This window comes from Salvelinus fontinalis, chromosome 42 (genome assembly GCF_029448725.1).
Source record: "Salvelinus fontinalis isolate EN_2023a chromosome 42, ASM2944872v1, whole genome shotgun sequence".
In the NCBI taxonomy this organism is placed as follows: Eukaryota; Metazoa; Chordata; class Actinopteri; order Salmoniformes; family Salmonidae; genus Salvelinus; species Salvelinus fontinalis.
In genome coordinates, this window is record NC_074706.1 from 25,824,160 (window position 1) to 25,848,551 (window position 24,392).

Sequence of the window (24,392 nt, forward strand, 5' to 3'; positions counted from 1 at the left end):
CACTTAGGTTGGAGTCATTAAAACTCGTTTGTCAACCATTCCACACATTTCTTGTTAACAAACTATAGTTTTGGCAAGTCGGTTAGGACATCTACTTTGTGCATGACACAAGTAATTTTTCCAAAATTTGTTTACAGACAGATTATTTCACTTATAATTCAGTGTATCACAAATCCAGTGGGTCAGAAGTTTACAAACACTAGGTTGGCTGTGCCTTTAAACAACTTGGACAATGACCAAAAATGATGTCCTGGCTTTAGAATCTTCTGATAGGCTAATTGAAATAATTTGAGTCAATTGGAGGTGTACCTGTAGATCTATTTCATGGCCTGCCTTCAAACTCAGTGCCTCTTTGCTTGAGATCATGGGATTTTCAAAAGAAATCAGCTAAGACCTCAGATATAAAATGTCAACCTCAGAAGGACACTGCAGGGCAAATCGTTTTGTAATTTGAAGTGGTACTGATATTCCCTGACCGGGAATCGAACCCGGGCCGCGGCAATGAGAGCGCCGAATCCTAACCACTAGACCACCAGGGAAGGATACTGCAGTGCAAATTGGTCCACAATTTGAAATGGTACATACAGTGGGTCAGAAGTTTACAAACACTAGTTTGGCTGTGCCTTTAAACAACTTGGACAATGACCAAAAATGATGTCCTGGCTTTAGAATCTTCTGATAGGCTAATTGACATAATTTGAGTCAATTGGAGGTGTACCTGTAGATGTATTTCATGGCCTGCCTTCAAACTCAGTGCCTCTTTGCTTGAGATCATGGGATTTTCAAAAGAAATCAGCCAAGACCTCAGAAATAAAATGTAGACCTCAGAAGGACACTGCAGGGCAAATCGTTTTGTAACTTGAAGTGGTACTGATATTCCCTGACCGGGAATCGAACCCGGGCCGCGGCGGTGAGAGCGCCGAATCCTAACCACTAGACAACCAGGGAAGAATACTGCAATTCAAATTGTTTCACAATTTGAAATGGTACATACAGTTGAAGTCTGAAGTTTACATACACTTAGGTTGGAGTCATTAAAACTTGTTTGTCAACCATTCCACACATTTCTTGTTAACAAACTATAGTTTTGGCAAGTCGGTTAGGACATCTACTTTGTGCATGACACAAGTAATTTTTCCAAAATTTGTTTACAGACAGATTATTTCACTTATAATTCAGTGTATCACAAATCCAGTGGGTCAGAAGTTTACAAACACTAGGTTGGCTGTGCCTTTAAACAACTTGGACAATGACCAAAAATGATGTCCTGGCTTTAGAATCTTCTGATAGGCTAATTGACATAATTTGAGTGAATTGGAGGTGTACCTGTTGATCTATTTCATGGCCTGCCTTCAAACTCAGTGCCTCTTTGCTTGAGATCATGGGATTTTCAAAAGAAATCAGCCAAGACCTCAGATATAACATGTCAACCTCAGAAGGACACTGCAGGGCAAATCATTTTGTAATTTGAAGTGGTACTGATATTCCCTGACCGGGAATCGAACCCGGGCCGCGGCGGTGAGAGCGCCGAATCCTAACCACTAGACAACCAGGGAAGGATAATGCAATTCAAATTTTTCACAATTTGAAATGGTACATACAGTTGAAGTCTGAAGTTTACATACACTTAGGTTGGAGTCATTAAAACTCGTTTGTCAACCATTCCACACATTTCTTGTTAACAAACTATAGTTTTGGCAAGTCGGTTAGGACATCTACTTTGTGCATGACACAAGTAATTTTTCCAAAATTTGTTTACAGACAGATTATTTCACTTATAATTCAGTGTATCACAAATCCAGTGGGTCAGAAGTTTACAAACACTAGGTTGGCTGTGCCTTTAAACAACTTGGACAATGACCAAAAATGATGTCCTGGCTTTAGAATCTTCTGATAGGCTAATTGAAATAATTTGAGTCAATTGGAGGTGTACCTGTAGATCTATTTCATGGCCTGCCTTCAAACTCAGTGCCTCTTTGCTTGAGATCATGGGATTTTCAAAAGAAATCAGCTAAGACCTCAGATATAAAATGTCAACCTCAGAAGGACACTGCAGGGCAAATCGTTTTGTAATTTGAAGTGGTACTGATATTCCCTGACCGGGAATCGAACCCGGGCCGCGGCAATGAGAGCGCCGAATCCTAACCACTAGACCACCAGGGAAGGATACTGCAGTGCAAATTGGTCCACAATTTGAAATGGTACATACAGTGGGTCAGAAGTTTACAAACACTAGTTTGGCTGTGCCTTTAAACAACTTGGACAATGACCAAAAATGATGTCCTGGCTTTAGAATCTTCTGATAGGCTAATTGACATAATTTGAGTCAATTGGAGGTGTACCTGTAGATGTATTTCATGGCCTGCCTTCAAACTCAGTGCCTCTTTGCTTGAGATCATGGGATTTTCAAAAGAAATCAGCCAAGACCTCAGAAATAAAATGTAGACCTCAGAAGGACACTGCAGGGCAAATCGTTTTGTAACTTGAAGTGGTACTGATATTCCCTGACCGGGAATCGAACCCGGGCCGCGGCGGTGAGAGCGCCGAATCCTAACCACTAGACAACCAGGGAAGAATACTGCAATTCAAATTGTTTCACAATTTGAAATGGTACATACAGTTGAAGTCTGAAGTTTACATACACTTAGGTTGGAGTCATTAAAACTTGTTTGTCAACCATTCCACACATTTCTTGTTAACAAACTATAGTTTTGGCAAGTCGGTTAGGACATCTACTTTGTGCATGACACAAGTAATTTTTCCAAAATTTGTTTACAGACAGATTATTTCACTTATAATTCAGTGTATCACAAATCCAGTGGGTCAGAAGTTTACAAACACTAGGTTGGCTGTGCCTTTAAACAACTTGGACAATGACCAAAAATGATGTCCTGGCTTTAGAATCTTCTGATAGGCTAATTGACATAATTTGAGTGAATTGGAGGTGTACCTGTTGATCTATTTCATGGCCTGCCTTCAAACTCAGTGCCTCTTTGCTTGAGATCATGGGATTTTCAAAAGAAATCAGCCAAGACCTCAGATATAACATGTCAACCTCAGAAGGACACTGCAGGGCAAATCATTTTGTAATTTGAAGTGGTACTGATATTCCCTGACCGGGAATCGAACCCGGGCCGCGGCGGTGAGAGCGCCGAATCCTAACCACTAGACCACCAGGGAAGGATACTGCAGTGCAAATTGGTCCACAATTTGAAATGGTACATACAGTGGGTCAGAAGTTTACAAACACTAGTTTGGCTGTGCCTTTAAACAACTTGGACAATGACCAAAAATTATGTCCTGGCTTTAGAATCTTCTGATAGGCTAATTGACATAATTTGAGTCAATTGGAGGTGTACCTGTAGATGTATTTCATGGCCTGCCTTCAAACTCAGTGCCTCTTTGCTTGAGATCATGGGATTTTCAAAAGAAATCAGCCAAGACCTCAGATATAAAATGTAGACCTCAGAAGGACACTGCAGGGCAAATCATTTTGTAATTTGAAGTGATACTGATATTCCCTGACCGGGAATCGAACCCGGGCCGCGGCGGTGAGAGCGCCGAATCCTAACCACTAGACAACCAGGGAAGGATACTGCAATTCAAATTGTTTCACAATTTGAAATGGTACATACAGTTGAAGTCTGAAGTTTACATACACTTAGGTTGGAGTCATTAAAACTCGCTTGTCAACCATTCCACACATTTCTTGTTAACAAACTATAGTTTTGGCAAGTCGGTTAGGACATCTACTTTGTGCATGACACAAGTAATTTTTCCAAAATTTGTTTACAGACAGATTATTTCACTTATAATTCAGTGTATCACAAATCCAGTGGGTCAGAAGTTTACAAACACTAGGTTGGCTGTGCCTTTAAACAACTTGGACAATGACCAAAAATGATGTCCTGGCTTTAGAATCTTCTGATAGGCTAATTGACATAATTTGAGTCAATTGGAGGTGTACCTGTAGATGTATTTCATGGCCTGCCTTCAAACTCAGTGCCTCTTTGCTTGAGATCATGGGATTTTCAAAAGAAATCAGCCAAGACCTCAGAAATAAAATGTAGACCTCAGAAGGACACTGCAGGCCAAATCGTTTTGTAATTTGAAGTGGTAATGAAATTCCCTGACCGGGAATCGAACCCGGGCCGCGGCGGTGAGAGCGCCGAATCCTAACCACTAGACAACCAGGGAAGGATACTGCAATTCAAATTGTTTCACAATTTGAAATGGTACATACAGTTGAAGTCTGAAGTTTACATACACTTAGGTTGGAGTCATTAAAACTTGTTTGTCAACCATTCCACACATTTCTTGTTAACAAACTATAGTTTTGGCAAGTCGGTTAGGACATCTACTTTGTGCATGACACAAGTAATTTTTCCAAAATTTGTTTACAGACAGATTATTTCACTTATAATTCAGTGTATCACAAATCCAGTGGGTCAGAAGTTTACAAACACTAGGTTGGCTGTGCCTTTAAACAACTTGGACAATGACCAAAAATGATGTCCTGGCTTTAGAATCTTCTGATAGGCTAATTGACATAATTTGAGTCAATTGGAGGTGTACCTGTAGATGTATTTCATGGCCTGCCTTCAAACTCAGTGCCTCTTTGCTTGAGATCATGGGATTTTCAAAAGAAATCAGCCAAGACCTCAGAAATAAAATGTAGACCTCAGAAGGACACTGCAGGGCAAATCGTTTTGTAACTTGAAGTGGTACTGATATTCCCTGACCGGGAATCGAACCCGGGCCGCGGCGGTGAGAGCGCCGAATCCTAACCACTAGACAACCAGGGAAGAATACTGCAATTCAAATTGTTTCACAATTTGAAATGGTACATACAGTTGAAGTCTGAAGTTTACATACACTTAGGTTGGAGTCATTAAAACTTGTTTGTCAACCATTCCACACATTTCTTGTTAACAAACTATAGTTTTGGCAAGTCGGTTAGGACATCTACTTTGTGCATGACACAAGTAATTTTTCCAAAATTTGTTTACAGACAGATTATTTCACTTATAATTCAGTGTATCACAAATCCAGTGGGTCAGAAGTTTACAAACACTAGGTTGGCTGTGCCTTTAAACAACTTGGACAATGACCAAAAATGATGTCCTGGCTTTAGAATCTTCTGATAGGCTAATTGACATAATTTGAGTCAATTGGAGGTGTACCTGTAGATGTATTTCATGGCCTGCCTTCAAACTCAGTGCCTCTTTGCTTGAGATCATGGGATTTTCAAAAGAAATCAGCCAAGACCTCAGAAATAAAATGTAGACCTCAGAAGGACACTGCAGGGCAAATCGTTTTGTAACTTGAAGTGGTACTGATATTCCCTGACCGGGAATCGAACCCGGGCCGCGGCGGTGAGAGCGCCGAATCCTAACCACTAGACAACCAGGGAAGAATACTGCAATTCAAATTGTTTCACAATTTGAAATGGTACATACAGTTGAAGTCTGAAGTTTACATACACTTAGGTTGGAGTCATTAAAACTTGTTTGTCAACCATTCCACACATTTCTTGTTAACAAACTATAGTTTTGGCAAGTCGGTTAGGACATCTACTTTGTACATGACACAAGTAATTTTTCCAAAATTTGTTTACAGACAGATTATTTCACTTATAATTCAGTGTATCACAAATCCAGTGGGTCAGAAGTTTACAAACACTAGGTTGGCTGTGCCTTTAAACAACTTGGACAATGACCAAAAATGATGTCCTGGCTTTAGAATCTTCTGATAGGCTAATTGACATAATTTGAGTCAATTGGAGGTGTACCTGTAGATGTATTTCATGGCCTGCCTTCAAACTCAGTGCCTCTTTGCTTGAGATCATGGGATTTTCAAAAGAAATCAGCCAAGACCTCAGATATAAAATGTCAACCTCAGAAGGAAACTGCAGGGAAAATTGTTTTGTAATTTGAAGTGGTACTGACATTCCCTGACCGGGAATCGAACCCGGGCCGCAGCGGTGAGAGCGCCGAATCCTAACCACTAGACCACCAGGGAAGGATACTGCAGTGCAAATTGGTCCACAATTTGAAATGGTACATACAGTGGGTCAGAAGTTTACAAACACTAGTTTGGCTGTGCCTTTAAACAACTTGGACAATGACCAAAAATGATGTCCTGGCTTTAGAATCTTCTGATAGGCTAATTGACATAATTTGAGTCAATTGGAGGTGTACCTGTAGATGTATTTCATGGCCTGCCTTCAAACTCAGTGCCTCTTTGCTTGAGATCATGGGATTTTCAAAAGAAATCAGCCAAGACCTCAGAAATAAAATGTAGACCTCAGAAGGACACTGCAGGGCAAATCGTTTTGTAACTTGAAGTGGTACTGATATTCCCTGACCGGGAATCGAACTCGGGCCGCGGCGGTGAGAGCGCCGAATCCTAACCACTAGACAACCAGGGAAGAATACTGCAATTCAAATTGTTTCACAATTTGAAATGGTACATACAGTTGAAGTCTGAAGTTTACATACACTTAGGTTGGAGTCATTAAAACTTGTTTGTCAACCATTCCACACATTTCTTGTTAACAAACTATAGTTTTGGCAAGTCGGTTAGGACATCTACTTTGTGCATGACACAAGTAATTTTTCCAAAATTTGTTTACAGACAGATTATTTCACTTATAATTCAGTGTATCACAAATCCAGTGGGTCAGAAGTTTACAAACACTAGGTTGGCTGTGCCTTTAAACAACTTGGACAATGACCAAAAATGATGTCCTGGCTTTAGAATCTTCTGATAGGCTAATTGACATAATTTGAGTCAATTGGAGGTGTACCTGTAGATGTATTTCATGGCCTGCCTTCAAACTCAGTGCCTCTTTGCTTGAGATCATGGGATTTTCAAAAGAAATCAGCCAAGACCTCAGAAATAAAATGTAGACCTCAGAAGGACACTGCAGGGCAAATCGTTTTGTAACTTGAAGTGGTACTGATATTCCCTGACCGGGAATCGAACCCGGGCCGCGGCGGTGAGAGCGCCGAATCCTAACCACTAGACAACCAGGGAAGAATACTGCAATTCAAATTGTTTCACAATTTGAAATGGTACATACAGTTGAAGTCTGAAGTTTACATACACTTAGGTTGGAGTCATTAAAACTTGTTTGTCAACCATTCCACACATTTCTTGTTAACAAACTATAGTTTTGGCAAGTCGGTTAGGACATCTACTTTGTACATGACACAAGTAATTTTTCCAAAATTTGTTTACAGACAGATTATTTCACTTATAATTCAGTGTATCACAAATCCAGTGGGTCAGAAGTTTACAAACACTAGGTTGGCTGTGCCTTTAAACAACTTGGACAATGACCAAAAATGATGTCCTGGCTTTAGAATCTTCTGATAGGCTAATTGACATAATTTGAGTCAATTGGAGGTGTACCTGTAGATGTATTTCATGGCCTGCCTTCAAACTCAGTGCCTCTTTGCTTGAGATCATGGGATTTTCAAAAGAAATCAGCCAAGACCTCAGATATAAAATGTCAACCTCAGAAGGAAACTGCAGGGAAAATTGTTTTGTAATTTGAAGTGGTACTGACATTCCCTGACCGGGAATCGAACCCGGGCCGCAGCGGTGAGAGCGCCGAATCCTAACCACTAGACCACCAGGGAAGGATACTGCAGTGCAAATTGGTCCACAATTTGAAATGGTACATACAGTGGGTCAGAAGTTTACAAACACTAGTTTGGCTGTGCCTTTAAACAACTTGGACAATGACCAAAAATGATGTCCTGGCTTTAGAATCTTCTGATAGGCTAATTGACATAATTTGAGTCAATTGGAGGTGTACCTGTAGATGTATTTCATGGCCTGCCTTCAAACTCAGTGCCTCTTTGCTTGAGATCATGGGATTTTCAAAAGAAATCAGCCAAGACCTCAGAAATAAAATGTAGACCTCAGAAGGACACTGCAGGGCAAATCGTTTTGTAACTTGAAGTGGTACTGATATTCCCTGACCGGGAATCGAACTCGGGCCGCGGCGGTGAGAGCGCCGAATCCTAACCACTAGACAACCAGGGAAGAATACTGCAATTCAAATTGTTTCACAATTTGAAATGGTACATACAGTTGAAGTCTGAAGTTTACATACACTTAGGTTGGAGTCATTAAAACTTGTTTGTCAACCATTCCACACATTTCTTGTTAACAAACTATAGTTTTGGCAAGTCGGTTAGGACATCTACTTTGTACATGACACAAGTAATTTTTCCAAAATTTGTTTACAGACAGATTATTTCACTTATAATTCAGTGTATCACAAATCCAGTGGGTCAGAAGTTTACAAACACTAGGTTGGCTGTGCCTTTAAACAACTTGGACAATGACCAAAAATGATGTCCTGGCTTTAGAATCTTCTGATAGGCTAATTGACATAATTTGAGTCAATTGGAGGTGTACCTGTAGATGTATTTCATGGCCTGCCTTCAAACTCAGTGCCTCTTTGCTTGAGATCATGGGATTTTCAAAAGAAATCAGCCAAGACCTCAGATATAAAATGTCAACCTCAGAAGGAAACTGCAGGGAAAATTGTTTTGTAATTTGAAGTGGTACTGACATTCCCTGACCGGGAATCGAAGACGGGCCGCAGCGGTGAGAGCGCCGAATCCTAACCACTAGACCACCAGGGAAGGATACTGCAGTGCAAATTGGTCCACAATTTGAAATGGTACATACAGTGGGTCAGAAGTTTACAAACACTAGGTTGGCTGTGCCTTTAAACAACTTGGACAATGACCAAAAATGATGTCCTGGCTTTAGAATCTTCTGATAGGCTAATTGACATAATTTGAGTCAATTGGAGGTGTACCTGTAGATGTATTTCATGGCCTGCCTTCAAACTCAGTGCCTCTTTGCTTGAGATCATGGGATTTTCAAAAGAAATCAGCCAAGACCTCAGAAATAAAATGTAGACCTCAGAAGGACACTGCAGGGCAAATCGTTTTGTAACTTGAAGTGGTACTGATATTCCCTGACCGGGAATCGAACTCGGGCCGCGGCGGTGAGAGCGCCGAATCCTAACCACTAGACAACCAGGGAAGAATACTGCAATTCAAATTGTTTCACAATTTGAAATGGTACATACAGTTGAAGTCTGAAGTTTACATACACTTAGGTTGGAGTCATTAAAACTTGTTTGTCAACCATTCCACACATTTCTTGTTAACAAACTATAGTTTTGGCAAGTCGGTTAGGACATCTACTTTGTGCATGACACAAGTAATTTTTCCAAAATTTGTTTACAGACAGATTATTTCACTTATAATTCAGTGTATCACAAATCCAGTGGGTCAGAAGTTTACAAACACTAGTTTGGTTGTGCCTTTAAACAACTTGGACAATGACCAAAAATGATGTCCTGGCTTTAGAATCTTCTGATAGGCTAATTGACATAATTTGAGTCAATTGGAGGTGTACCTGTTGATCTATTTCATGGCCTGCCTTCAAACTCAGTGCCTCTTTGCTTGAGATCATGGGATTTTCAAAAGAAATCAGCCAAGACCTCAGAAATAAAATGTAGACCTCAGAAGGACACTGCAGGGCAAATCGTTTTGTAACTTGAAGTGGTACTGATATTCCCTGACCGGGAATCGAACTCGGGCCGCGGCGGTGAGAGCGCCGAATCCTAACCACTAGACAACCAGGGAAGAATACTGCAATTCAAATTGTTTCACAATTTGAAATGGTACATACAGTTGAAGTCTGAAGTTTACATACACTTAGGTTGGAGTCATTAAAACTTGTTTGTCAACCATTCCACACATTTCTTGTTAACAAACTATAGTTTTGGCAAGTCGGTTAGGACATCTACTTTGTGCATGACACAAGTAATTTTTCCAAAATTTGTTTACAGACAGATTATTTCACTTATAATTCAGTGTATCACAAATCCAGTGGGTCAGAAGTTTACAAACACTAGTTTGGTTGTGCCTTTAAACAACTTGGACAATGACCAAAAATGATGTCCTGGCTTTAGAATCTTCTGATAGGCTAATTGACATAATTTGAGTCAATTGGAGGTGTACCTGTAGATGTATTTCATGGCCTGCCTTCAAACTCAGTGCCTCTTTGCTTGAGATCATGGGATTTTCAAAAGAAATCAGCCAAGACCTCAGATATAAAATGTCAACCTCAGAAGGAAACTGCAGGGCAAATTGTTTTGTAATTTGAAGTGGTACTGACATTCCCTGACCGGGAATCGAACACGGGCCGCGGCGGTGAGAGCGCCGAATCCTAACCACTAGACAACCAGGGAAGAATACTTCAATTCAAATTGTTACACAATTTGAAATGGTACATACAGTTGAAGTCTGAAGTTTACATACACTTAGGTTGGAGTCATTAAAACTCGTTTGTCAACCATTCCACACATTTCTTGTTAACAAACTATAGTTTTGGCAAGTCGGTTAGGACATCTACTTTGTGCATGACACAAGTAATTTTTCCAAAATTTGTTTACAGACAGATTATTTCACTTATAATTCAGTGTATCACAAATCCAGTGGGTCAGAAGTTTACAAACACTAGGTTGGCTGTGCCTTTAAACAACTTGGACAATGACCAAAAATGATGTCCTGGCTTTAGAATCTTCTGATAGGCTAATTGACATAATTTGTGTCAATTGGAGGTGTACCTGTAGATGTATTTCATGGCCTGCCTTCAAACTCAGTGCCTCTTTGCTTGAGATCATGGGATTTTCAAAAGAAATCAGCCAAGACCTCAGAAATAAAATGTAGACCTCAGAAGGACACTGCAGGTCAAATCGTTTTGTAACTTGAAGTGGTACTGATATTCCCTGACCGGGAATCGAACCCGGGCCGCGGCGGTGAGAGCTTCGAATCCTAACCACTAGACAACCAGGGAAGAATACTGCAATTCAAATTGTTTCACAATTTGAAATGGTACATACAGTTGAAGTCTGAAGTTTACATACACTTAGGTTGGAGTCATTAAAACTCGTTTGTCAACCATTCCACACATTTCTTGTTAACAAACTATAGTTTTGGCAAGTCGGTTAGGACATCTACTTTGTGCATGACACAAGTAATTTTTCCAAAATTTGTTTACAGACAGATTATTTCACTTATAATTCAGTGTATCACAAATCCAGTGGGTCAGAAGTTTACAAACACTAGGTTGGCTGTGCCTTTAAACAACTTGGACAATGACCAAAAATGATGTCCTGGCTTTAGAATCTTCTGATAGGCTAATTGACATAATTTGAGTCAATTGGAGGTGTACCTGTAGATGTATTTCATGGCCTGCCTTCAAACTCAGTGCCTCTTTGCTTGAGATCATGGGATTTTCAAAAGAAATCAGCCAAGACCTCAGAAATAAAATGTAGACCTCAGAAGAACACTGCAGGGCAAATCGTTTTGTAACTTGTAGTGGTACTGATATTCCCTGACCGGGAATCGAACCCGGGCCGCGGCGGTGAGAGCGCCGAATCCTAACCACTTGACAACCAGGGAAGAATACTGCAATTCAAATTGTTTCACAATTTGAAATGGTACATACAGTTGAAGTCTGAAGTTTACATACACTTAGGTTGGAGTCATTAAAACTCGTTTGTCAACCATTCCACACATTTCTTGTTAACAAACTATAGTTTTGGCAAGTCGGTTAGGACATCTACTTTGTGCATGACACAAGTAATTTTTCCAAAATTTGTTTACAGACAGATTATTTCACTTATAATTCAGTGTATCACAAATCCAGTGGGTCAGAAGTTTACAAACACTAGGTTGGCTGTGCCTTTAAACAACTTGGACAATGACCAAAAATGATGTCCTGGTTTTAGAATCTTCTGATAGGCTAATTGACATAATTTGAGTCAATTGGAGGTGTACCTGTAGATGTATTTCATGGCCTGCCTTCAAACTCAGTGCCTCTTTGCTTGAGATCATGGGATTTTCAAAAGAAATCAGCCAAGACCTCAGAAATAAAATGTAGACCTCAGAAGGACACTGCAGGGCAAATCGTTTTGTAACTTGAAGTGGTACTGATATTCCCTGACCGGGAATCGAACCCGGGCCGCTGCGGTGAGAGCGCCGAATCCTAACCACTAGACAACCAGGGAAGAATACTGCAATTCAAATTGTTTCACAATTTGAAATGGTACATACAGTTGAAGTCTGAAGTTTACATACACTTAGGTTGGAGTCATTAAAACTTGTTTGTCAACCATTCCACACATTTCTTGTTAACAAACTATAGTTTTGGCAAGTCGGTTAGGACATCTACTTTGTGCATGACACAAGTAATTTTTCCAAAATTTGTTTACAGACAGATTATTTCACTTATAATTCAGTGTATCACAAATCCAGTGGGTCAGAAGTTTACAAACACTAGGTTGGCTGTGCCTTTAAACAACTTGGACAATGACCAAAAATGATGTCCTGGCTTTAGAATCTTCTGATAGGCTAATTGACATAATTTGAGTGAATTGGAGGTGTACCTGTTGATCTATTTCATGGCCTGCCTTCAAACTCAGTGCCTCTTTGCTTGAGATCATGGGATTTTCAAAAGAAATCAGCCAAGACCTCAGATATAACATGTCAACCTCAGAAGGACACTGCAGGGCAAATCGTTTTGTAATTTGAAGTGGTACTGATATTCCCTGACCGGGAATCGAACCCGGGCCGCGGCGGTGAGAGCGCCGAATCCTAACCACTAGACCAGCAGGGAAGGATACTGCAGTGCAAATTGGTCCACAATTTGAAATGGTACATACAGTGGGTCAGAAGTTTACAAACACTAGTTTGGCTGTGCCTTTAAACAACTTGGACAATGACCAAAAATGATGTCCTGGCTTTAGAATCTTCTGATAGGCTAATTGACATAATTTGAGTCAATTGGAGGTGTACCTGTAGATGTATTTCATGGCCTGCCTTCAAACTCAGTGCCTCTTTGCTTGAGATCATGGGATTTTCAAAAGAAATCAGCCAAGACCTCAGAAATAAAATGTAGACCTCAGAAGGACACTGCAGGGCAAATCGTTTTGTAACTTGAAGTGGTACTGATATTCCCTGACCGGGAATCGAACCCGGGCCGCGGCGGTGAGAGCGCCGAATCCTAACCACTAGACAACCAGGGAAGAATACTGCAATTCAAATTGTTTCACAATTTGAAATGGTACATACAGTTGAAGTCTGAAGTTTACATACACTTAGGTTGGAGTCATTAAAACTTGTTTGTCAACCATTCCACACATTTCTTGTTAACAAACTATAGTTTTGGCAAGTCGGTTAGGACATCTACTTTGTGCATGACACAAGTAATTTTTCCAAAATTTGTTTACAGACAGATTATTTCACTTATAATTCAGTGTATCACAAATCCAGTGGGTCAGAAGTTTACAAACACTAGGTTGGCTGTGCCTTTAAACAACTTGGACAATGACCAAAAATGATGTCCTGGCTTTAGAATCTTCTGATAGGCTAATTGACATAATTTGAGTGAATTGGAGGTGTACCTGTTGATCTATTTCATGGCCTGCCTTCAAACTCAGTGCCTCTTTGCTTGAGATCATGGGATTTTCAAAAGAAATCAGCCAAGACCTCAGATATAACATGTCAACCTCAGAAGGACACTGCAGGGCAAATCGTTTTGTAATTTGAAGTGGTACTGATATTCCCTGACCGGGAATCGAACCCGGGCCGCGGCGGTGAGAGCGCCGAATCCTAACCACTAGACCAGCAGGGAAGGATACTGCAGTGCAAATTGGTCCACAATTTGAAATGGTACATACAGTTGAAGTCTGAAGTTTACATACACTTAGGTTGGAGTCATTAAAACTTGTTTGTCAACCATTCCACACATTTCTTGTTAACAAACTATAGTTTTGGCAAGTCGGTTAGGACATCTACTTTGTGCATGACACAAGTAATTTTTCCAAAATTTGTTTACAGACAGATTATTTCACTTATAATTCAGTGTATCACAAATCCAGTGGGTCAGAAGTTTACAAACACTAGGTTGGCTGTGCCTTTAAACAACTTGGACAATGACCAAAAATGATGTCCTGGCTTTAGAATCTTCTGATAGGCTAATTGACATAATTTGAGTGAATTGGAGGTGTACCTGTTGATCTATTTCATGGCCTGCCTTCAAACTCAGTGCCTCTTTGCTTGAGATCATGGGATTTTCAAAAGAAATCAGCCAAGACCTCAGATATAACATGTCAACCTCAGAAGGACACTGCAGGGCAAATCGTTTTGTAATTTGAAGTGGTACTGATATTCCCTGACCGGGAATCGAACCCGGGCCGCGGCGGTGAGAGCGCCGAATCCTAACCACTAGACCAGCAGGGAAGGATACTGCAGTGCAAATTGGTCCACAATTTGAAATGGTACATACAGTGGGTCAGAAGTTTACAAACACTAGTTTGGCTGTGCCTTTAAACAACTTGGACAATGACCAAAAATGATGTCCTGGCTTTAGAATCTTCTGATAGGCTAATTGACATAATTTGAGTCAATTGGAGGTGTACCTGTAGATGTATTTCATGGCCTGCCTTCAAACTCAGTGCCTCTTTGCTTGAGATCATGGGATTTTCAAAAGAAATCAGCCAAGACCTCAGAAATAAAATGTAGACCTCAGAAGGACACTGCAGGGCAAATCGTTTTGTAACTTGAAGTGGTACTGATATTCCCTGACCGGGAATCGAACCCGGGCCGCGGCGGTGAGAGCGCCGAATCCTAACCACTAGACAACCAGGGAAGAATACTGCAATTCAAATTGTTTCACAATTTGAAATGGTACATACAGTTGAAGTCTGAAGTTTACATACACTTAGGTTGGAGTCATTAAAACTTGTTTGTCAACCATTCCACACATTTCTTGTTAACAAACTATAGTTTTGGCAAGTCGGTTAGGACATCTACTTTGTGCATGACACAAGTAATTTTTCCAAAATTTGTTTACAGACAGATTATTTCACTTATAATTCAGTGTATCACAAATCCAGTGGGTCAGAAGTTTACAAACACTAGGTTGGCTGTGCCTTTAAACAACTTGGACAATGACCAAAAATGATGTCCTGGCTTTAGAATCTTCTGATAGGCTAATTGACATAATTTGAGTGAATTGGAGGTGTACCTGTTGATCTATTTCATGGCCTGCCTTCAAACTCAGTGCCTCTTTGCTTGAGATCATGGGATTTTCAAAAGAAATCAGCCAAGACCTCAGATATAACATGTCAACCTCAGAAGGACACTGCAGGGCAAATCGTTTTGTAATTTGAAGTGGTACTGATATTCCCTGACCGGGAATCGAACCCGGGCCGCGGCGGTGAGAGCGCCGAATCCTAACCACTAGACCACCAGGGAAGGATACTGCAGTGCAAATTGGTCCACAATTTGAAATGGTACATACAGTGGGTCAGAAGTTTACAAACACTAGTTTGGCTGTGCCTTTAAACAACTTGGACAATGACCAAAAATGATGTCCTGGCTTTAGAATCTTCTGATAGGCTAATTGACATAATTTGAGTCAATTGGAGGTGTACCTGTAGATGTATTTCATGGCCTGCCTTCAAACTCAGTGCCTCTTTGCTTGAGATCATGGGATTTTCAAAAGAAATCAGCCAAGACCTCAGAAATAAAATGTAGACCTCAGAAGGACACTGCAGGGCAAATCATTTTGTAACTTGAAGTGGTACTGATATTCCCTGACCGGGAATCGAACCCGGGCCGCGGCGGTGAGAGCGCCGAATCCTAACCACTAGACAACCAGGGAAGAATACTGCAATTCAAATTGTTTCACAATTTGAAATGGTACATACAGTTGAAGTCTGAAGTTTACATACACTTAGGTTGGAGTCATTAAAACTTGTTTGTCAACCATTCCACACATTTCTTGTTAACAAACTATAGTTTTGGCAAGTCGGTTAGGACATCTACTTTGTACATGACACAAGTAATTTTTCCAAAATTTGTTTACAGACAGATTATTTCACTTATAATTCAGTGTATCACAAATCCAGTGGGTCAGAAGTTTACAAACACTAGGTTGGCTGTGCCTTTAAACAACTTGGACAATGACCAAAAATGATGTCCTGGCTTTAGAATCTTCTGATAGGCTAATTGACATAATTTGAGTCAATTGGAGGTGTACCTGTAGATGTATTTCATGGCCTGCCTTCAAACTCAGTGCCTCTTTGCTTGAGATCATGGGATTTTCAAAAGAAATCAGCCAAGACCTCAGAAATAAAATGTAGACCTCAGAAGGACACTGCAGGGCAAATCGTTTTGTAACTTGAAGTGGTACTGATATTCCCTGACCGGGAATCGAACTCGGGTCGCGGCGGTGAGAGCGCCGAATCCTAACCACTAGACAACCAGGGAAGAATACTGCAATTCAAATTGTTTCACAATTTGAAATGGTACATACAGTTGAAGTCTGAAGTTTACATACACTTAGGTTGGAGTCATTAAAACTTGTTTGTCAACCATTCCACACATTTCTTGTTAACAAACTATAGTTTTGGCAAGTCGGTTAGGACATCTACTTTGTGCATGACACAAGTAATTTTTCCAAAATTTGTTTACAGACAGATTATTTCACTTATAATTCAGTGTATCACAAATCCAGTGGGTCAGAAGTTTACAAACACTAGTTTGGTTGTGCCTTTAAACAACTTGGACAATGACCAAAAATGATGTCCTGGCTTTAGAATCTTCTGATAGGCTAATTGACATAATTTGAGTCAATTGGAGGTGTACCTGTAGATGTATTTCATGGCCTGCCTTCAAACTCAGTGCCTCTTTGCTTGAGATCATGGGATTTTCAAAAGAAATCAGCCAAGACCTCAGATATAAAATGTCAACCTCAGAAGGAAACTGCAGGGCAAATCGTTTTGTAATTTGAAGTGGTACTGACATTCCCTGACCGGGAATCGAACACGGGCCGCGGCGGTGAGAGCGCCGAATCCTAACCACTAGACAACCAGGGAAGAATACTGCAATTCAAATTGTTACACAATTTGAAATGGTACATACAGTTGAAGTCTGAAGTTTACATACACTTAGGTTGGAGTCATTAAAACTCGTTTGTCAACCATTCCACACATTTCTTGTTAACAAACTATAGTTTTGGCAAGTCGGTTAGGACATCTACTTTGTGCATGACACAAGTAATTTTTCCAAAATTTGTTTACAGACAGATTATTTCACTTATAATTCAGTGTATCACAAATCCAGTGGGTCAGAAGTTTACAAACACTAGGTTGGCTGTGCCTTTAAACAACTTGGACAATGTCCAAAAATGATGTCCTGGCTTTAGAATCTTCTGATAGGCTAATTGACATAATTTGAGTCAATTGGAGGTGTACCTGTAGATGTATTTCATGGCCTGCCTTCAAACTCAGTGCCTCTTTGCTTGAGATCATGGGATTTTCAAAAGAAATCAGCCAAGACCTCAGAAATAAAATGTAGCCCTCAGAAGGACACTGCAGGGCAAATCGTTTTGTAACTTGAAGTGGTACTGATATTCCCTGACCGGGAATCGAACCCGGGCCGCGGCGGTGAGAGCGCCGAATCCTAACCACTAGACAACCAGGGAAGAATACTGCAATTCAAATTGTTTCACAATTTGAAATGGTACATACAGTTGAAGTCTGAAGTTTACATACACTTAGGTTGGAGTCATTAAAACTCGTTTGTCAACCATTCCACACATTTCTTGTTAACAAACTATAGTTTTGGCAAGTCGGTTAGGACATCTACTTTGTGCATGACACAAGTAATTTTTCCAAAATTTGTTTACAGACAGATTATTTCACTTATAATTCAGTGTATCACAAATCCAGTGGGTCAGAAGTTTACAAACACTAGGTTGGCTGTGCCTTTAAACAACTTGGACAATGACCAAAAATGATGTCCTGGCTTTAGAATCTTCTGATAGGCTAATTGACATAATTTGAGTGAATTGGAGGTGTACCTGTTGATCTATTTCATGGCCTGCCTTCAAACTCAGTGCCTCTTTGCTTGAGATCATGGGATTTTCAAAAGAAATCAGCCAAGACCTCAGATATAACATGTCAACCTCAGAAGGACACTGCAGGGCAAATCGTTTTGTAATTTGAAGTGGTACTGATATTCCCTGACCGGGAATCGAACCCGGGCCGCGGCGGTGAGAGCGCCGAATCCTAACCACTAGACCAGCAGGGAAGGATACTGCAGTGCAAATTGGTCCACAATTTGAAATGGTACATACAGTGGGTCAGAAGTTTACAAACACTAGTTTGGCTGTGCCTTTAAACAACTTGGACAATGACCAAAAATGATGTCCTGGCTTTAGAATCTTCTGATAGGCTAATTGACATAATTTGAGTCAATTGGAGGTGTACCTGTAGATGTATTTCATGGCCTGCCTTCAAACTCAGTGCCTCTTTGCTTGAGATCATGGGATTTTCAAAAGAAATCAGCCAAGACCTCAGAAATAAAATGTAGACCTCAGAAGGACACTGCAGGGCAAATCGTTTTGTAACTTGAAGTGGTACTGATATTCCCTGACCGGGAATCGAACCCGGGCCGCGGCGGTGAGAGCGCCGAATCCTAACCACTAGACAACCAGGGAAGAATACTGCAATTCAAATTGTTTCACAATTTGAAATGGTACATACAGTTGAAGTCTGAAGTTTACATACACTTAGGTTGGAGTCATTAAAACTTGTTTGTCAACCATTCCACACATTTCTTGTTAACAAACTATAGTTTTGGCAAGTCGGTTAGGACATCTACTTTGTGCATGACACAAGTAATTTTTCCAAAATTTGTTTACAGACAGATTATTTCACTTATAATTCAGTGTATCACAAATCCAGTGGGTCAGAAGTTTACAAACACTAGGTTGGCTGTGCCTTTAAACAACTTGGACAATGACCAAAAATGATGTCCTGGCTTTAGAATCTTCTGATAGGCTAATTGACATAATTTGAGTGAATTGGAGGTGTACCTGTTGATCTATTTCATGGCCTGCCTTCAAACTCAGTGCCTCTTTGCTTGAGATCATGGGATTTTCAAAAGAAATCAGCCAAGACCTCAGATATAACATGTCAACCTCAGAAGGACACTGCAGGGCAAATCGTTTTGTAATTTGAAGTGGTACTGATATTCCCTGACCGGGAATCGAACCCGGGCCGCGGCGGTGAGAGCGCCGAATCCTAACCACTAGACCACCAGGGAAGGATACTGCAGTGCAAATTGGTCCACAATTTGAAATGGTACATACAGTGGGTCAGAAGTTTACAAACACTAGTTTGGCTGTGCCTTTAAACAACTTGGACAATGACCAAAAATGATGTCCTGGCTTTAGAATCTTCTGATAGGCTAATTGACATAATTTGAGTCAATTGGAGGTGTACCTGTAGATGTATTTCATGGCCTGCCTTCAAACTCAGTGCCTCTTTGCTTGAGATCATGGGATTTTCAAAAGAAATCAGCCAAGACCTCAGAAATAAAATGTAGACCTCAGAAGGACACTGCAGGGCAAATCGTTTTGTAACTTGAAGTGGTACTGATATTCCCTGACCGGGAATCGAACCCGGGCCGCGGCGGTGAGAGCGCCGAATCCTAACCACTAGACAACCAGGGAAGAATACTGCAATTCAAATTGTTTCACAATTTGAAATGGTACATACAGTTGAAGTCTGAAGTTTACATACACTTAGGTTGGAGTCATTAAAACTTGTTTGTCAACCATTCCACACATTTCTTGTTAACAAACTATAGTTTTGGCAAGTCGGTTAGGACATCTACTTTGTACATGACACAAGTAATTTTTCCAAAATTTGTTTACAGACAGATTATTTCACTTATAATTCAGTGTATCACAAATCCAGTGGGTCAGAAGTTTACAAACACTAGGTTGGCTGTGCCTTTAAACAACTTGGACAATGACCAAAAATGATGTCCTGGCTTTAGAATCTTCTGATAGGCTAATTGACATAATTTGAGTCAATTGGAGGTGTACCTGTAGATGTATTTCATGGCCTGCCTTCAAACTCAGTGCCTCTTTGCTTGAGATCATGGGATTTTCAAAAGAAATCAGCCAAGACCTCAGATATAAAATGTCAACCTCAGAAGGAAACTGCAGGGAAAATCGTTTTGTAATTTGAAGTGGTACTGACATTCCCTGACCGGGAATCGAACCCAGGCCGCAGCGGTGAGAGCGCCGAATCCTAACCACTAGACCACCAGGGAAGGATACTGCAGTGCAAATTGGTCCACAATTTGAAATGGTACATACAGTGGGTCAGAAGTTTACAAACACTAGTTTGGCTGTGCCTTTAAACAACTTGGACAATGACCAAAAATGATGTCCTGGCTTTAGAATCTTCTGATAGGCTAATTGACATAATTTGAGTCAATTGGAGGTGTACCTGTAGATGTATTTCATGGCCTGCCTTCAAACTCAGTGCCTCTTTGCTTGAGATCATGGGATTTTCAAAAGAAATCAGCCAAGACCTCAGAAATAAAATGTAGACCTCAGAAGGACACTGCAGGGCAAATCGTTTTGTAACTTGAAGTGGTACTGATATTCCCTGACCGGGAATCGAACTCGGGCCGCGGCGGTGAGAGCGCCGAATCCTAACCACTAGACAACCAGGGAAGAATACTGCAATTCAAATTGTTTCACAATTTGAAATGGTACATACAGTTGAAGTCTGAAGTTTACATACACTTAGGTTGGAGTCATTAAAACTTGTTTGTCAACCATTCCACACATTTCTTGTTAACAAACTATAGTTTTGGCAAGTCGGTTAGGACATCTACTTTGTGCATGACACAAGTAATTTTTCCAAAATTTGTTTACAGACAGATTATTTCACTTATAATTCAGTGTATCACAAATCCAGTGGGTCAGAAGTTTACAAACACTAGTTTGGTTGTGCCTTTAAACAACTTGGACAATGACCAAAAATGATGTCCTGGCTTTAGAATCTTCTGATAGGCTAATTGACATAATTTGAGTCAATTGGAGGTGTACCTGTAGATGTATTTCATGGCCTGCCTTCAAACTCAGTGCCTCTTTGCTTGAGATCATGGGATTTTCAAAAGAAATCAGCCAAGACCTCAGATATAAAATGTCAACCTCAGAAGGAAACTGCAGGGCAAATCGTTTTGTAATTTGAAGTGGTACTGACATTCCCTGACCGGGAATCGAACACGGGCCGCGGCGGTGAGAGCGCCGAATCCTAACCACTAGACAACCAGGGAAGAATACTGCAATTCAAATTGTTACACAATTTGAAATGGTACATACAGTTGAAGTCTGAAGTTTACATACACTTAGGTTGGAGTCATTAAAACTCGTTTGTCAACCATTCCACACATTTCTTGTTAACAAACTATAGTTTTGGCAAGTCGGTTAGGACATCTACTTTGTGCATGACACAAGTAATTTTTCCAAAATTTGTTTACAGACAGATTATTTCACTTATAATTCAGTGTATCACAAATCCAGTGGGTCAGAAGTTTACAAACACTAGGTTGGCTGTGCCTTTAAACAACTTGGACAATGTCCAAAAATGATGTCCTGGCTTTAGAATCTTCTGATAGGCTAATTGACATAATTTGAGTCAATTGGAGGTGTACCTGTAGATGTATTTCATGGCCTGCCTTCAAACTCAGTGCCTCTTTGCTTGAGATCATGGGATTTTCAAAAGAAATCAGCCAAGACCTCAGAAATAAAATGTAGCCCTCAGAAGGACACTGCAGGGCAAATCGTTTTGTAACTTGAAGTGGTACTGATATTCCCTGACCGGGAATCGAACCCGGGCCGCGGCGGTGAGAGCGCCGAATCCTAACCACTAGACAACCAGGGAAGAATACTGCAATTCAAATTGTTTCACAATTTGAAATGGTACATACAGTTGAAGTCTGAAGTTTACATACACTTAGGTTGGAGTCATTAAAACTCGTTTGTCAACCATTCCACACATTTCTTGTTAACAAACTATAGTTTTGGCAAGTCGGTTAGGACATCTACTTTGTGCATGACACAAGTAATTTTTCCAAAATTTGTTTACAGACAGATTATTTCACTTATAATTCAGTGTATCACAAATCCAGTGGGTCAGAAGTTTACAAACACTAGGTTGGCTGTGCCTTTAAACAACTTGGACAATGACCAAAAATGATGTCCTGGTTTTAGAATCTTCTGATAGGCTAATTGACATAATTTGAGTCAATTGGAGGTGTACCTGTAGATGTATTTCATGGCCTGCCTTCAAACTCAGTGCCTCTTTGCTTGAGATCATGGGATTTTCAAAAGAAATCAGCCAAGACCTCAGAAATAAAATGTAGACCTCAGAAGGACACTGCAGGGCAAATCGTTTTGTAATTTGAAGTGGTACTGAAATTCCCTGACCGGGAATCGAACCCGGGCCGCGGCGGTGAGAGCGCCGAATCCTAACCACTAGACAACCAGGGAAGGATACTGCAATGCAAATTGTTTCACAATTTGAAATGGTACATACAGTTGAAGTCTGAAGTTTACATACACTTAGGTTGGAGTCATTAAAACTCGTTTGTCAACCATTCCACACATTTCTTGTTAACAAACTATAGTTTTGGCAAGTCGGTTAGGACATCTACTTTGTGCATGACACAAGTAATTTTTCCAAAATTTGTTTACAGACAGATTATTTCACTTATAATTCAGTGTATCACAAATCCAGTGGGTCAGAAGTTTACAAACACTAGGTTGGCTGTGCCTTTAAACAACTTGGACAATGACCAAAAATGATGTCCTGGCTTTAGAATCTTCTGATAGGCTAATTGACATAATTTGAGTCAATTGGAGGTGTACCTGTAGATGTATTTCATGGCCTGCCTTCAAACTCAGTGCCTCTTTGCTTGAGATCATGGGATTTTCAAAAGAAATCAGCCAAGACCTCAGAAATAAAATGTAGACCTCAGAAGGACACTGCAGGGCAAATCGTTTTGTAACTTGTAGTGGTACTGATATTCCCTGACCGGGAATCGAACCCGGGCCGCGGCGGTGAGAGCGCCGAATCCTAACCACTAGACAACCAGGGAAGGATACTGCAATTCAAATTGTTTCACAATTTGAAATGGTACATACAGTTGAAGTCTGAAGTTTACATACACTTAGGTTGGAGTCATTAAAACTCGTTTGTCAACCATTCCACACATTTCTTGTTAACAAACTATAGTTTTGGCAAGTCGGTTAGGACATCTACTTTGTGCATGACACAAGTAATTTTTCCAAAATTTGTTTACAGACAGATTATTTCACTTATAATTCAGTGTATCACAAATCCAGTGGGTCAGAAGTTTACAAACACTAGGTTGGCTGTGCCTTTAAACAACTTGGACAATGACCAAAAATGATGTCCTGGCTTTAGAATCTTCTGATAGGCTAATTGACATAATTTGTGTCAATTGGAGGTGTACCTGTAGATGTATTTCATGGCCTGCCTTCAAACTCAGTGCCTCTTTGCTTGAGATCATGGGATTTTCAAAAGAAATCAGCCAAGACCTCAGAAATAAAATGTAGACCTCAGAAGGACACTGCAGGGCAAATCGTTTTGTAACTTGAAGTGGTACTGATATTCCCTGACCGGGAATCGAACCCGGGCCGCGGCGGTGAGAGCGTCGAATCCTAACCACTAGACAACCAGGGAAGAATACTGCAATTCAAATTGTTTCACAATTTGAAATGGTACATACAGTTGAAGTCTGAAGTTTACATACACTTAGGTTGGAGTCATTAAAACTCGTTTGTCAACCATTCCACACATTTCTTGTTAACAAACTATAGTTTTGGCAAGTCGGTTAGGACATCTACTTTGTGCATGACACAAGTAATTTTTCCAAAATTTGTTTACAGACAGATTATTTCACTTATAATTCAGTGTATCACAAATCCAGTGGGTCAGAAGTTTACAAACACTAGGTTGGCTGTGCCTTTAAACAACTTGGACAATGACCAAAAATGATGTCCTGGCTTTAGAATCTTCTGATAGGCTAATTGACATAATTTGAGTCAATTGGAGGTGTACCTGTAGATGTATTTCATGGCCTGCCTTCAAACTCAGTGCCTCTTTGCTTGAGATCATGGGATTTTCAAAAGAAATCAGCCAAGACGTCAGAAATAAAATGTAGACCTCAGAAGGACACTGCAGGGCAAATCGTTTTATAACTTGAAGTGGTACTGATATTCCCTGACCGGGAATCGAACCCCGGCCGCGGAGGTGAGAGCGCCGAATCCTAACCACTAGACAACCAGGGAAGAATACTGCAATTCAAATTGTTTCACAATTTGAAATGGTACATACAGTTGAAGTCTGAAGTTTACATACACTTAGGTTGGAGTCATTAAAACTCGTT

The 24,392-nt window shown here is 40.4% G+C and overlaps 20 non-coding genes across 20 annotated transcripts; all 20 read right to left on the reverse strand.

Annotated features, from left to right (window-relative positions):
• Positions 1–467: 467 nt before the first annotated feature.
• Positions 468–539, reverse strand: trnae-cuc (transfer RNA glutamic acid (anticodon CUC)). Its single transcript has one exon. It is a non-coding gene; the product is annotated as a tRNA-Glu (tRNA).
• Positions 540–876: 337 nt separating this feature from the next.
• On the reverse strand, positions 877–948 carry trnae-cuc (transfer RNA glutamic acid (anticodon CUC)). The gene has a single exon. It is a non-coding gene; the product is annotated as a tRNA-Glu (tRNA).
• A 536-nt stretch (positions 949–1,484) lies between these two features.
• trnae-cuc (transfer RNA glutamic acid (anticodon CUC)) lies at positions 1,485–1,556 on the reverse strand. The gene has a single exon. It is a non-coding gene; the product is annotated as a tRNA-Glu (tRNA).
• A 535-nt stretch (positions 1,557–2,091) lies between these two features.
• Positions 2,092–2,163, reverse strand: trnae-cuc (transfer RNA glutamic acid (anticodon CUC)). The gene has a single exon. It is a non-coding gene; the product is annotated as a tRNA-Glu (tRNA).
• A 337-nt stretch (positions 2,164–2,500) lies between these two features.
• trnae-cuc (transfer RNA glutamic acid (anticodon CUC)) lies at positions 2,501–2,572 on the reverse strand. Its single transcript has one exon. It is a non-coding gene; the product is annotated as a tRNA-Glu (tRNA).
• A 536-nt stretch (positions 2,573–3,108) lies between these two features.
• On the reverse strand, positions 3,109–3,180 carry trnae-cuc (transfer RNA glutamic acid (anticodon CUC)). The gene has a single exon. It is a non-coding gene; the product is annotated as a tRNA-Glu (tRNA).
• A 337-nt stretch (positions 3,181–3,517) lies between these two features.
• Positions 3,518–3,589, reverse strand: trnae-cuc (transfer RNA glutamic acid (anticodon CUC)). Its single transcript has one exon. It is a non-coding gene; the product is annotated as a tRNA-Glu (tRNA).
• A 536-nt stretch (positions 3,590–4,125) lies between these two features.
• Positions 4,126–4,197, reverse strand: trnae-cuc (transfer RNA glutamic acid (anticodon CUC)). Its single transcript has one exon. It is a non-coding gene; the product is annotated as a tRNA-Glu (tRNA).
• A 536-nt stretch (positions 4,198–4,733) lies between these two features.
• trnae-cuc (transfer RNA glutamic acid (anticodon CUC)) lies at positions 4,734–4,805 on the reverse strand. The gene has a single exon. It is a non-coding gene; the product is annotated as a tRNA-Glu (tRNA).
• Positions 4,806–5,341: 536 nt separating this feature from the next.
• trnae-cuc (transfer RNA glutamic acid (anticodon CUC)) lies at positions 5,342–5,413 on the reverse strand. The gene has a single exon. It is a non-coding gene; the product is annotated as a tRNA-Glu (tRNA).
• Positions 5,414–5,949: 536 nt separating this feature from the next.
• trnae-cuc (transfer RNA glutamic acid (anticodon CUC)) lies at positions 5,950–6,021 on the reverse strand. The gene has a single exon. It is a non-coding gene; the product is annotated as a tRNA-Glu (tRNA).
• Positions 6,022–6,966: 945 nt separating this feature from the next.
• trnae-cuc (transfer RNA glutamic acid (anticodon CUC)) lies at positions 6,967–7,038 on the reverse strand. The gene has a single exon. It is a non-coding gene; the product is annotated as a tRNA-Glu (tRNA).
• Positions 7,039–7,574: 536 nt separating this feature from the next.
• Positions 7,575–7,646, reverse strand: trnae-cuc (transfer RNA glutamic acid (anticodon CUC)). Its single transcript has one exon. It is a non-coding gene; the product is annotated as a tRNA-Glu (tRNA).
• Positions 7,647–12,648: 5,002 nt separating this feature from the next.
• trnae-cuc (transfer RNA glutamic acid (anticodon CUC)) lies at positions 12,649–12,720 on the reverse strand. Its single transcript has one exon. It is a non-coding gene; the product is annotated as a tRNA-Glu (tRNA).
• A 337-nt stretch (positions 12,721–13,057) lies between these two features.
• Positions 13,058–13,129, reverse strand: trnae-cuc (transfer RNA glutamic acid (anticodon CUC)). The gene has a single exon. It is a non-coding gene; the product is annotated as a tRNA-Glu (tRNA).
• Positions 13,130–13,665: 536 nt separating this feature from the next.
• trnae-cuc (transfer RNA glutamic acid (anticodon CUC)) lies at positions 13,666–13,737 on the reverse strand. Its single transcript has one exon. It is a non-coding gene; the product is annotated as a tRNA-Glu (tRNA).
• A 536-nt stretch (positions 13,738–14,273) lies between these two features.
• On the reverse strand, positions 14,274–14,345 carry trnae-cuc (transfer RNA glutamic acid (anticodon CUC)). The gene has a single exon. It is a non-coding gene; the product is annotated as a tRNA-Glu (tRNA).
• Positions 14,346–15,290: 945 nt separating this feature from the next.
• Positions 15,291–15,362, reverse strand: trnae-cuc (transfer RNA glutamic acid (anticodon CUC)). Its single transcript has one exon. It is a non-coding gene; the product is annotated as a tRNA-Glu (tRNA).
• Positions 15,363–18,131: 2,769 nt separating this feature from the next.
• On the reverse strand, positions 18,132–18,203 carry trnae-cuc (transfer RNA glutamic acid (anticodon CUC)). The gene has a single exon. It is a non-coding gene; the product is annotated as a tRNA-Glu (tRNA).
• Positions 18,204–19,148: 945 nt separating this feature from the next.
• Positions 19,149–19,220, reverse strand: trnae-cuc (transfer RNA glutamic acid (anticodon CUC)). The gene has a single exon. It is a non-coding gene; the product is annotated as a tRNA-Glu (tRNA).
• Positions 19,221–24,392: the final 5,172 nt, after the last annotated feature.